The sequence below is a fragment of the Vipera berus genome (assembly GCF_964194415.1).
Source record: "Vipera berus genome assembly, chromosome: 7".
Taxonomy (NCBI): domain Eukaryota; kingdom Metazoa; phylum Chordata; class Lepidosauria; order Squamata; family Viperidae; genus Vipera; species Vipera berus.
In genome coordinates, this window is record NC_138209.1 from 14,464,494 (window position 1) to 14,476,730 (window position 12,237).

Sequence of the window (12,237 nt, forward strand, 5' to 3'; positions counted from 1 at the left end):
GCTTCCAGGCACCAGCAAACCCCCAGACTCCTCCCTTGGTACCCATTAGGCACCCTATCCCATCTGATTATTTTTTAATGATTCTTTTAAATGAAAAAATAAATAGGGAGCTGTCATGTTCGAAAGCATTAGCCTCTAGCAGCATATCTATTTGCAGTACTGCCTTTAGGCCTCACAAAAATCTCACCAGGATCGTAGAAAGTATCCAGGGAAAAGGGCTGCTATCCCTTCCGGTAAGTGGATTATTTGTGTCTCTCATGACAGCCATTTTGTGAGTAGAGTCACCTATGCTCTCAACATACATTTTAAATATGCCCTTAAGCCCCAAAGGTTTATTTGATCTTGATTTATAGAAACAACAACAACAACAACCTAGAATTCTCTGTTTTCAGTCCAAAACTGGATACCTTGGGGTCTTCCATCTCTTCTGAAATTATAGGTAAGCAGCCTGAAGGGTGGTATGGAGACTCTATGGAGGGAAATATTTAGTTTCATTTGTGGAAACTTGGTTGTATGTATTCATTCATTCATTCCATTTTCCATTTTCCATCCATAGAGTGTCTGTAGTCCACATAAAGGACTTAAAGGACTGGGTTAAGTCAATCCAGGTTATCCAAGGCCACAATGCTTCACATCTGTTAATAATAATAAAAGTGACAGTTCAGAAAGCTGTTTAGTTGGGGTTTTGCCTGGGAGAATTTTGGAAACAGTTATGGTTGATTGCTTAATAAAACTTCATTCCATTCATTACCTCCATGCTTAAAAAGATGAAAGTGATTGTGTATAATTGAAGCCACCAGAGATGGACCTAACTCATTTGTCAGCTCAATATATTTTATTGGTCTAGATTACTACTTTTAATTTCAGAATGCAAGAGATCCCACATAAATAAGAAAAAGTGTGTGCATTTCACAGAATTGGAATACTTATAAAGGAGGCCCAACCGTTAGCTGCATAACTAAAACACCTGGAGCTGAGCTTTCTCAGATTATTTCAATGAGTAGAGTAAAGTGACAATCATGTTGATGTCTTTCAGGGTGCTGAAGAAACTGTAGGCCAGGGGTCTTCAAACTTGGCCCTTTTATGACTTGTGGACTTCAACTCCCAGAACCCCTCAGCCAGGCATGCTGGCTGAGGAATTCTGGGAGTTGAAGTCCACAAGTCATAAAAGGGCCAAGTTTGAAGACCCCTGCTGTAGGCATTCTAGGCATATAGCTGTGGAAATTGATAAAATCTAGACCTAAAGTGTTGCATTAGAAATGGTTAAATGCATCAGTTTGACTATCATTCAAAAAAATTGGGTGGAAAGGGAAAAGACATTTTTCCTTTTGTCTTTGGTGAATGTTGGACAAAGCTAACAAGTGCAAGTTCTTAAAATCTGTTTCCAGAATTATACAAAGCAAGCAAAGCTACACAGGTTGAAAAAAACATTTATACTTTTCTTAAAATTGCAGTATTAGAACTTTTGCAACCTAAAGCCCAAAATATAAGTAGAACCAGGCCAAAACTGATCTAAAGAAGGTGTAAATGTCATTTTCTTCCAGAATAATTTCCCCAATATACAAAAAATCTTGGAAATTATGGAAGTGTTACTGATTTTTTATTTTATATCAACCTTCCCCCATCATATGCCTTTCAGATAGGTTGGTCTACATCTTCCATAATAGATAATGCTGACTGTGTCTGATAAGAGTTAGTATCATACATCTGAGAGGTACCAGGTTAGAGAATGTGGGTTTATATCTAATGTTGAACTTCCAAACATTTTTCTTTTATTACAGTGCTTCATATTTTTTCTCATAATAGGTTCTAACTTAGAACCTATAATAGGTTCTAACTTAGAACCTATTGGGTTTTTTTTTCAGAGAAGGGAGCTATAATACAGTAGGTTCTAACTTAGAACCTATTGGGGTTTTTTTTCAGAGAAGGGAGCTTGGTTTCATTGAAAATATTCCCAACTTTATTGAGACTAATTCTAAGTAAGATAAAGGGACGATACAATTATAGAATTTTTCCAGTAGATGGCTGTATAATGTTTACAATAAAGAAAGCCATCTTGAATATAGAGCATCAGACAAAAGGGAAAGATCAATACTTACACATGTATACAAATTTATGACATGTTTTATTGCACCACTATAAATAGCCAGTAAACCGATTCCCAAGAAGAAACTTAGCATTGTTATTGTTTTTAGCATTAGTTCTCTATTTGGGTTATCATCACATGAAGACAATGGGTGCAACAATCACAGGAAAGAGCTGGTTTTCTGAAACATTATTTGAATCCAGATTGCAGACAAACTGAGCAATTTTTTTTTAAAAAAAATCCATCTCGGAAGGGAGATTCAATCACATTTATCAATCCATAGGACCTAAACACCTTTCTGGTCTTATTGACCCTGATCATGAAAACCTCCTTGGGACATTCTCAAATCCAGACCTAAAGGGCATATATTAAAAGCCTAAGCTGGAGTTTCAATTGCCAGAAAAAGAATGTTTTACTTTGTTAAGCAAACTGGGTTTAAATTGATTCTAATCCTCCATCATTCATTAATACACATAATTTCCTCCATCTTTAAACTCACCCACACCTTCAAAGAGTGCTTTGGTATGGATAGTAACAATGCAGCAAGAATTGTTAGATATCTTAATGGAACAATATCTCAGGGGCTACCACAAAGAAGAGGGAGTCAAGCTATTCTCCAAAGCACCTGAAAGCAGGACAAGAAGCAACGGATGGAAACTAGTCAAGGAGAGAAGCAACCTAGAACTAAGGAGAAACTTCCTGACAGTTAGAACAACTAACCAGTGGAACAACCTGCCTCCAGAGGTGGTGAATGCTCCAACACTGGAGGTTTTTAAGAAGAGACTGGACAGCCATTTGTCTGAAATGGTATAAGGTTTCCTGCCTGAGCAGGGGGTTGGACTAGATGACCTCCAAGGTCCCTTCCAACTTTATTATTATTATTATTATTATGAAACATCATTTTTGGAGCCCTGCTGGAATCCAAAGACTTTAAAGACTTTCATGCATTAACCATATGAAAAAGTCTCTATTGATAGATGGCACCAAGTGGCCATGTGATTTCTGGTTTTACTGCAGATATCCACATATTGAGAGAGGACATTTGCATTGTATTCCGACCAAAAGCCACATATAGCTTTGAGTGGAGATTCAGGTGCTGAACTCCAAATACTGGGTGTGAATAGAATAAAGTAATTGTAATTAATCTAATCAATTAAACATAAGAGCAACACAGATGTTTAGGAGCCTGGAGGCTAAAACATATGAATAAAGGTTTTTGAATATGGCCAGTCTAGGGAAAAGAAGAACTAGGGCTGACATGATAGCACTGTTCCAATAATTGAGGAGCTACTACAAAGAAGAGGGGTCAACCTATTCTCCAAAGCACAAGAAGGCAAGACAAGAAACAATGGATGGAAACTAATTAAGGAGAGAAACAATCTAGAACTAAGGTGGAATTTCCTAACAGTGAGAGCAATCAACCAATGGAACTGCTTGCCTGCAGAAGTTGTGGATCTCCATGACTGAAGATATTTAAGAAAAGGGTTAGAAGAGAGATAGCCACTTGTCTGGAATGGTATAGACTCTCTTGCTTGAGCAGGGGATTGGACCAGAAGACTTCAAAGACCTTTCCAACTCTATTATTCTTTTATAATTAATGTGATTGTTTCCATGATGGTGCAATAGTTAGAATGCAGTATTGTAGGCTATGTCTGCTAATTGCTGACTGCCAGCAGTTCAGCAGTTCAAGTCTCACCGGTTCAAGGTTGATTCAGTCTTCCATCCTACTGAGGTTGGTAAAATGAAGACCCAGATTGTTGGGGAAAATATGCTGACTCTGTAAACCCCTTAGATCTCTGTAGACCGCTATAAAGCACTGTGAATCATATATAAGTCTATTGCTATTGCTACCTATTTAACCATTTCTCTTCTGTCACATTAAATGTTACACTTTGACAACAGCTTTTAGAAAGACTATCTACCTATCCAAAAGCTTGGTGCATAAGATATACACCTGGAGCACAGATTGTGCATCCCTACCATTTGGGAAACCCATGAGCGTTATTTTTTTATGTGCACATACAGAAACACAGAAGCAGACACAAATATTGTTTACTATACAGTCAAAGCTGAATTAAATTAAAATAAAATCTATCAAAATCAAAATCAAGCTTTTATTCCCTTTGGTTCTCCCTCATTGACTCCATTGTTGCATTTAAGCAATATTCAAGGATGCTGATTGCTTGCTTGAAATAAGACAGTAAAGAGCGATAAACCTGGGTGTCATCAGCACTCCAAAGCTTCAAACGACTATGCCCAATAGTTTCATGTAGACACTATGCAACCTAGGACCCAAGATGAAATCCTATGGGACATCATAGGTCAATGACCTAGGGGTCAAGCAGTAATCTTCCAGTGCTGCCTTCTGGTTGCATCTCAACATGAAGGAAGAAAACAACTGCAAAACAATTCAGGTTCAGAAGATGGCCCAATAATATATCATGACTAATAAGGACAATGAAAGGTGTTTGAACAAACATGGTCAGTGATAGTGAAAGGTGTTGAGAAGACTGTAGCAGGTCAAATTCCCCTATTTATTTCCAGACGTGGAATGTGTTCAAAGGAATCTCAGTAGTAAATTCCAGACAAAACCTCAATTGCAACGGGTCCAGATAATAAGTTTCATCTAGATGCTTTTACAAGGATCCTCAGGGAGGTCTTTTCAATAAAGGTTGAATGACTTTAAACAAATGGAAACACCTCCTTTGTTCAAGGAGACATTAATCACCTCTTAAAACCCCAAGGCCAGCTCAGACCTGGCAAATTAAGGGGCAAGGGAAGAGCAAACAGGGGCTGACCTTTACTTCTCTACATTCCTTACTGTATGCAAATCTTTTGAGATGTACAATTTGAAAAAAAAAATCCACGCAAACCAGTAATTCCAAGGTTGCCTTTTCTTAGGGAGGCCCAACAAGGGAGGCAAAGCTGAGACAAGTCCTATTGTGATTGTTCATCCTTTCTTCTCAAAATGTTCTTCCAACAATTCCAGCTTTCTTCTTCTGGCTTCTTAATGGACTACACGTATTTGTCTGCCCAACACACATAAATGCATGAAATGAATTGGGGTTTTTTTTACGTTTTCACTGGCTTTGATTCCTACTGTGAGATATCTTGAAATATTTATACTGAAGGGCATAAGGGCATACTTAAATTCCTTAAGTAACGTGTCACAACTATTTAGCACAATTAACTACTGATTTTGCTGTGCACTGTGCAGCCAGAGGAGGAACGTCAGATTCTTCTAGGAAACTCATCAGTGCGATGTGCTTCCTAGAATCTTTTTGATATTCCAAAATCTCCCACAATATATGGGAAGTCTCTGGCAATGTCCGACATCCAGCTGAATGGAAACTGATATACAACTTTCCCCACAAATAGGAAGTTGGCAAGCCACTATTTTGTTTTGTTTTTCATCTTTTTCTGGGAATAAAGTAGAATGAAACCAGTTTCAACTTCCCTCTGTTTTCACCTTTCCAAGATGCTTCATCCTGTTTTTGTATAGTCCCAGGACTTTTTTTTTAAAAAAAAGATTGTACTTAACAGAATAACAGAGTTGGAAGGGACCTTGTAAGTCTTCCATTCCAATCTCCTGCTGTTCTGTCCCAGCCTACAACCTTCCTTGTTGCGTTACAAGAACAACCTCTTTTTTATCAGTAGGCTGGAAAAACCAACCCTTTTTATTTCATATATACAGTCCTGATAATTATTTCCTCAAAACAAAAACAACAGAATACTTTTCCAATTAATAATTGGTTCAAAAAGCAAAACAGAGCAGGAGTTAAACAAGAATTTCACCAGTAAAACAAACAGACCATGATGCCCTTGAAGTTCTTTACAAACAGTTGCCTTCAGCAACCAGCACCGCCCACACCTTCCCTTTTTATTAAGCAGCCCCAAGGTGTGGCTTCTCAATGCCTTCTCCTCCTGCCTTGGAGTTGCCGTGTTGTCTCCCTCTGACCTGCTCTAGTTAACTGCCTTCTTTTACGAGCGTCTATAATGACGTCCAGCTGTGAATCCTCAGAGTCTGACTCATCTTCCCCACACAGCTGAGTCTCGTCCTGAACACGATTGGAGGGGCCAGGCACTTCCTCTGATTGTGAGCCTTGCAACTCATCCGAGCCTTCCTCTGACTCTGATGGCTCTCCAAACCCCTCCTCCTCCTCCTCTGACTCCCCAGACTCAGCTGCCGGGTCCACAGGTTGGCACGGACTCACAACATGGTCAAGCAGAAAACCCTATACCATTTCACATCTGAAGATAAAGAGAAATTGCCCTAGAGCAGGGGTCTCCAAACGTGGCCATTTTAAGACTTGTGGACTTCAAATCCCAGAATTCCTTAGGATGCTGGCTGAAGAATTCTGGAAGGTGAAGCCCACAAGTCTTAAAGTGGCCAAGGTTGGAGACTCCTGCCCATCACATTGTTTTGTATGCTTAAGGTAGCAAAATAGCAGTGGGCATTTTGAATCAGTATGACATCTATTTCCCCAAATCTCTATACGTTAACAGAATACCAGAATACCAGAGTTCAAAGGGACCTTGGGGGGGGGGGTATTCTAATCCAACATCCTGCTCAAGCAGAAAATTCTGCACAAATGGCAGTCCAATCTCTTCTTAAAAACCTCCAGTATTGGAGCACCCACAACTTCCAAAAGCAGGTTATTCCGCTGATTAATTGTTCTAATTGTCAAAAAATTCCTCCTTAGTTCTAGGTTGCTTCTGTCCTTGATTAGTTTCCGTCCATTGCTTCTTGTCCTGCCTTCAGGTGCTTTGGAGAACGGGCTGACCCCACTCTTCCTTGTGGCAGTCCCTTACTGAATTTAAATTTACTGAATTTAAAATGATATGATTTGACACGTGCACTTACTGTACGGCTCTGCGTCCACTTTTCCAGTAATTAAATACGTTTTTGCAAACACAATTTCTAGCCAGCATATTTCTAGATTGTTTTCACTAATAGGTATGCTTTTAAAGCTATGCATTTTTGTGTGCATTATATAATGGGAGAAACTGGTCCCCAAAAATCAGCGGAGGGGGTGCAGATTTGGAAGGCCATCCATGTTGCAGCACGCCTATTTGTTCAGAAATAAGAAAATGCAAAGGCATATATTAAAATATAAGGTGAGCAATTTTCTCTCCCTCCTCTTTGCCTCTGGACATCACACTATTTCTCCTGGGAGGCCTTAGAGGCAGGAATGAAGTTGTTTCAGCAGTGCCTCCTGGCTCATAAATCCTGCTTCCTGGCATGCACCCAATCTGGCATTCCATTCTTCTGCTGGCAAGTTATTATATTTTTTCTCTTTCTCCATGTTTTTATCATTGAAGAGACTATCTGATGCTGACTATGAAATAATGGGAGAGAGTATTATGCTGACCTCAAGCTGCTTTTTCTATTTTTATCCTTGAAGTTAACAAGAAAATTGATCAATTTCACACGTTTTTTGTTAAGATATGCAAATGAGACGTTTGAGTGAAGAAAAAAAAAGAAGCTGTATAATATCCAGCTAGATGATGGGCAATGTGTGGTTCCTCTTCGGGATTTTCTGGTTGGGGCAATTTTGGGATTTTTTGAGGCCCATAGGATATTCACTGCTGTGATATCACTATGAGTGAGAGGAGCCACCAATATCAGATGACCTGATCTGGGGAGAGTTGACTAGGTTTAAGAGTTGGTGTCATTATGGAGTCCCTGTACCACCATTTCACCCTTGGTTTTGACTCCAAATTGTGGCAGAAAATAGTACAAATCCAAAGTTTGGCTATTGAATTTTGTTGATGCAACCTAGGAATGCCACTAAAATAGGCATCAAGGTATCTATGTCCCTCTGACTATTTTTTGGCAGAATGGCTTTTCTACCTCTTTATACATTGGAATGGAATAGAATAGAATAGAATAGAATAGAATAGAATAGAATAGAATAGAATAGAATAGAATAGAATAGAATAGAATAGAATACAGTAGAATAGAATGGAATGGAATGGAATGGAATAGAATAGAAAATATGGAATGGAATGGAATAGAATAGAATAGAAAATATGGAATGGAATGGAATGGAATGGAATGGAATAGAATAGAATAGAATAGAATAGAATAGAATAGAATAGAATAGAATAGAATAGAATAGAATAGAATAAAATAGAATAGAATAGAATAACAGAGTTAGAAGGGACCCTGGAGGTCTTCTAGTTGAACCCCCTGCTCAGGCAGGAAACTCTACCATTTCAGACAAATGGCTGTCCAATCTTTTCTTCAAAACTTCCAGTGTTGGAGCATTCACAACTTCTGGAGGCAGGTTGTTCCACTGATTAATTGTTCTCACTGTCAGGAAATTCCTCCTTAGTTCCAGGTTGCTTCTCTCTTTGGTTAGTTTCCATCCATTGCCTCTTGTCCTGCCTTCAGGTGCTTTGGAGAATAGCTTGACTGCCTCTTCTTTGTGGCAACCCCTGAGATATTGGAACACTGCTACTTGTTCTTGTAACCTGGAGATCCTAAAAATTGATGGGAGTATTATCTAAATTATGTAACAACAGCTTACTGAGCAGGTCAAGCTAAACAGTAGAAGCAACACATTCAGATATGGCTTCCTGCAATGATAAATTTGCTACTTTTCAATCTTAATTCCCCAGGCTTAGTTCCACCACTCCTAGACTGGGTGATGGAACTAGGTCTGGGGAACTCCCAAGTTCTTTTTGGAGATCTATCCCATTTCCCTGTCATCTTTTTCTTTAGCACACTGTCTGACACAACCTGCCAGAGGCTGAATGGAGAGGCACCCTATCAGACATAGATTTGTCAGACATAGGAATAGCAGTAAGACTTATACAGTATAGTGCTTGACAATGCTTCACAGCACTCTCTTAGCAGTTTACAATGTCAGCATATTGCCCCAACAATATGGATCCTCATTTTACTGACCTCAGAAGGATGGAAGAGGCTGAGTCAATCTTGAATCCAATCAGCATCGAACTCCTGGCTGTGGGCAGAGTTAGCCTGAAATACTGCATTTTAGTCACTGCACCACCACGGCTCCTAACTTCTGTGACTTCCAAATATTAGAGAGAGAGAGAAAAAAATCATTTTTCAGGATCTGGATCTGGGGCAGTCCAGCTAGATAATATCTCTGAGGTCTACCCTTGAACTATATGTCAGTCATCCCCAACCTGTGGGCCATGGTCCACTACCGGGCTGTGGCCTCTGGCCATTGGGCTGTGGGACAGGCTGTGTGCACGCACTCATCCCCACTTGTGCTAACGCTGCGGCCGTGCAGTCTAAATGGGACACTGCACAGCCTAAATAGGGCTTCACACAGCCTAAACAGGGCTCTGTGTGGCCTAAACAGGATTCCACGTGGCCTAAACAGGACTCCACATGGCCTAAGTGGGGCTCTACACAGCCTAAGTGGGGCTCCACATGGACTAAATGGGGGTCCATGCAGTGAAAATGGGGCAGGGCTAGTGAGTGTCACGTGGGCACTAGCACTGCTCCGTTTGCATCATGCATGCAGCCCTGTTTGCATCGCGTGCCTGCTCATGGCCCCATTTGCACACAGATTTATTTATTTATTTATATTTAAATTTATATACCGCCCTATTCCCGTAGGACTCACATGTGTGTAAAATGCTTCCCCTTCCCTTTTCCTCCAGTCCGCCAACCGAGAAAGGTTGGGGACCTCTGCTATATGTGAAGCACAAAAGCAACCAAGAAGAACTTAGAGCAGGGGGTCTTCAAACTTGGCCCTTTCATGACTTGTGGACTTCAACTCCCAGAATTCCTCAGCCAGGCAAGTTTGAAGATCCCTGCCTTAGAGAGACTAACTAGGGAGCTGTGATTGACTTCTTTCCTGAATGTACTTTCAATATATTTTTTATTTGTTGGGATATTGTGTGCAAAGGCTCACATTTAAAGATGATCATAGCTCCTGAATGAAACTATCCAGAAGTGTAAATAAATGTCAGGTGTTATAGAAACTGCTACATTTTTCCAAGCAAGCCAGCTCACTAATTTAAGGAGGAAGAGTCTGCATGTGATTGACTGACTGGGGGGTGGGTAGGCAGAGGAATGTCATTGCAAGGCTAGGGGAACAAAAGTATGGTAAGTGAAGGAATAAAAGATATCCATCAGGTGTCCTTTATCAGCAGAATGTAACGGATTCCTCCAGTCATAGATTGTATCTGCTTGCTGCCACCTGATAAATCCTACATAATTAACTGGGATGAATGCTTAAGTCTGTTGACAGCTATGGTCATCTGAAAATAAGATAGCTGCTGAATGTGTAGATTTCTGTTTGCATTGTACTTGTAACTATTGCTACAATATGCTTTAAGGGTGGCTAGATTATATGTATGTTTATGGAGCACTTCATTATTCTTTCCATAGTTAAACATGAACCATTTTTTTAAATTCACAGCCTTTGATGTGCCTTGACGGGTCTTGCCCATTCTTGAATAGAAGGACCACAATTTCTAGGTTAACTTGCTTGTGATTGGGAGTTGAATTTTGGTCCCTTTCCCTTCCCTTTCCATACAGATAGTCCCTGACTTACAACCATTTGTTTAGTGACCATTTGAAGTTAGGATGGCACTGAAAAAGAGTGACTTATGGCCATTTTTTCACACTTACAACTGTAGCAGCATCAACATCAGCATCCTGTGATCAAAATCCAGACATTTGGTAACTTTTAGTTTAGTTTTAGTTTTATTCGATTTTTATACCGCCCTTCTCCCGAAGGACTCAGGGCGGTGTACAGGGCAATAAATATAAAAGCGAAATACAAAAGTTAAAAGAGAATTAAATATTATGCCCAAATATAAAACAATAATTAAAAGCCATATTAAAACCCCAACCCTAACCCATCAAACTGGCATGTATTTATGGCGATTGCAATGTCCAAGCGTCATGTGATCCCCTTTTGCAACCTCCTGACAAGCAAAGTCAATGGGGAAGCCAGATTCACTTAACAACTGTGTTACTAACTTAACAACTGCAATGATTCACTTAAAGACTGTGGCAAGAAAGGTCATAAAATGGGGTAAAATTCACTTAACTCTCTTGCTCAGCAGTGGAAAATTTGGACTCTATTGTGGTTGTACATCGAGAATTGCCAGTAGCAAGAACTGAAGTATCCCTTTGCTTCCCATCACTGTGCAAAATGGACCAGTAGCAACAAATAAACAAAACAAAAACGGGAAACACCCCCCCCCCAATGCGGCTTATTTTATTTAAAATTAAAATATGGAGAGAGAGAGAAAGAGTAATTCTAATGCTTGCATTCCAATCATGCTAAAGTTACATCCACCTCTGAACGTAGAAAAGCAGAAATATTGATTAAACCCAAAGTGCCGATATCCTTTTCAAGACTCTTTGATCTGGCAGGTTATAAGACAAACTAGTTTTTTTTTAGAACCAGATCCTGATATTAAGCAGGCTTTTCTGCACAAAATAGCATTAGGAGTCAGAAATCATGTCAAGCAAGTGACAATCCTTTGCTCCCTCCTTTTTTTTCTTCTTGCCAACCTTGTGACCCCCGAGGCATTTATCTGCAAATAGCAGCAAAACCACTGGATCTGTTGAAGCCAAGATAAGAGAGAGGGGGAAATACAGAGTCACACTCTTTTCCTTAATCCCTTTGTGCTTCAAGAAAGCTTTTACACTCCAATTCAGTTTAAGACCACAGCTGAGATTCATGATGATTTCCTCCCCCCATTTCCTTTCTGCCCTCATTTTCTTATTGTGCTTTGCTCCTTCCAAATCTCCAGGATGGGTTTGCTAGAATCTGACTCTACATTAAGTCATATACTGTATTAATGCAGACATTCCAGGCCTCCATAAACTAGGACTGTCTCTTGGGACCTACCGTAAATGATGAAGACTCCCCAAAGGTTCAAGACATTTCTCGCTTTGCTATTGCTTCTGACAAAAGGAAAGGGAAATAAAAGAATAAAAGAAAAGAGAAAAAGGTCATCAGGTATTTAGGGAACTGCAGTACATATGGTTGGGCTATGTTTATCCTAGCAGGGGGGCCATGTCAAATGGTAACCTTTAAGAGTGGGGGGGGGGGGAGAAAGGCACAGCAAATAGAAGTCCTAAAGTGTTTCCAAGGGTAGAATTCCAGGTCACAATAGTAGACTTCTTCTTCTCAAGATGGATGACCTTT

General features: G+C 39.9%; 1 protein-coding gene across 2 annotated transcripts in view; it reads left to right on the forward strand.

Annotated features, from left to right (window-relative positions):
• Positions 1–12,237, forward strand: part of MMRN1 (multimerin 1) — a 79,694-nt gene that overhangs the window by 25,806 nt on the left and 41,651 nt on the right. Inside the window, exon 2 of one of the 2 annotated variants that reach the window (XM_081332932.1) lies at positions 354–439. The exons of the other annotated variant lie outside the window; for it this stretch is intronic. The gene's annotated coding sequence lies outside the window, so the exon portion shown is untranslated. The remainder of the gene's footprint in view (positions 1–353; positions 440–12,237) is intronic. 2 annotated transcript variants of the gene reach the window in all.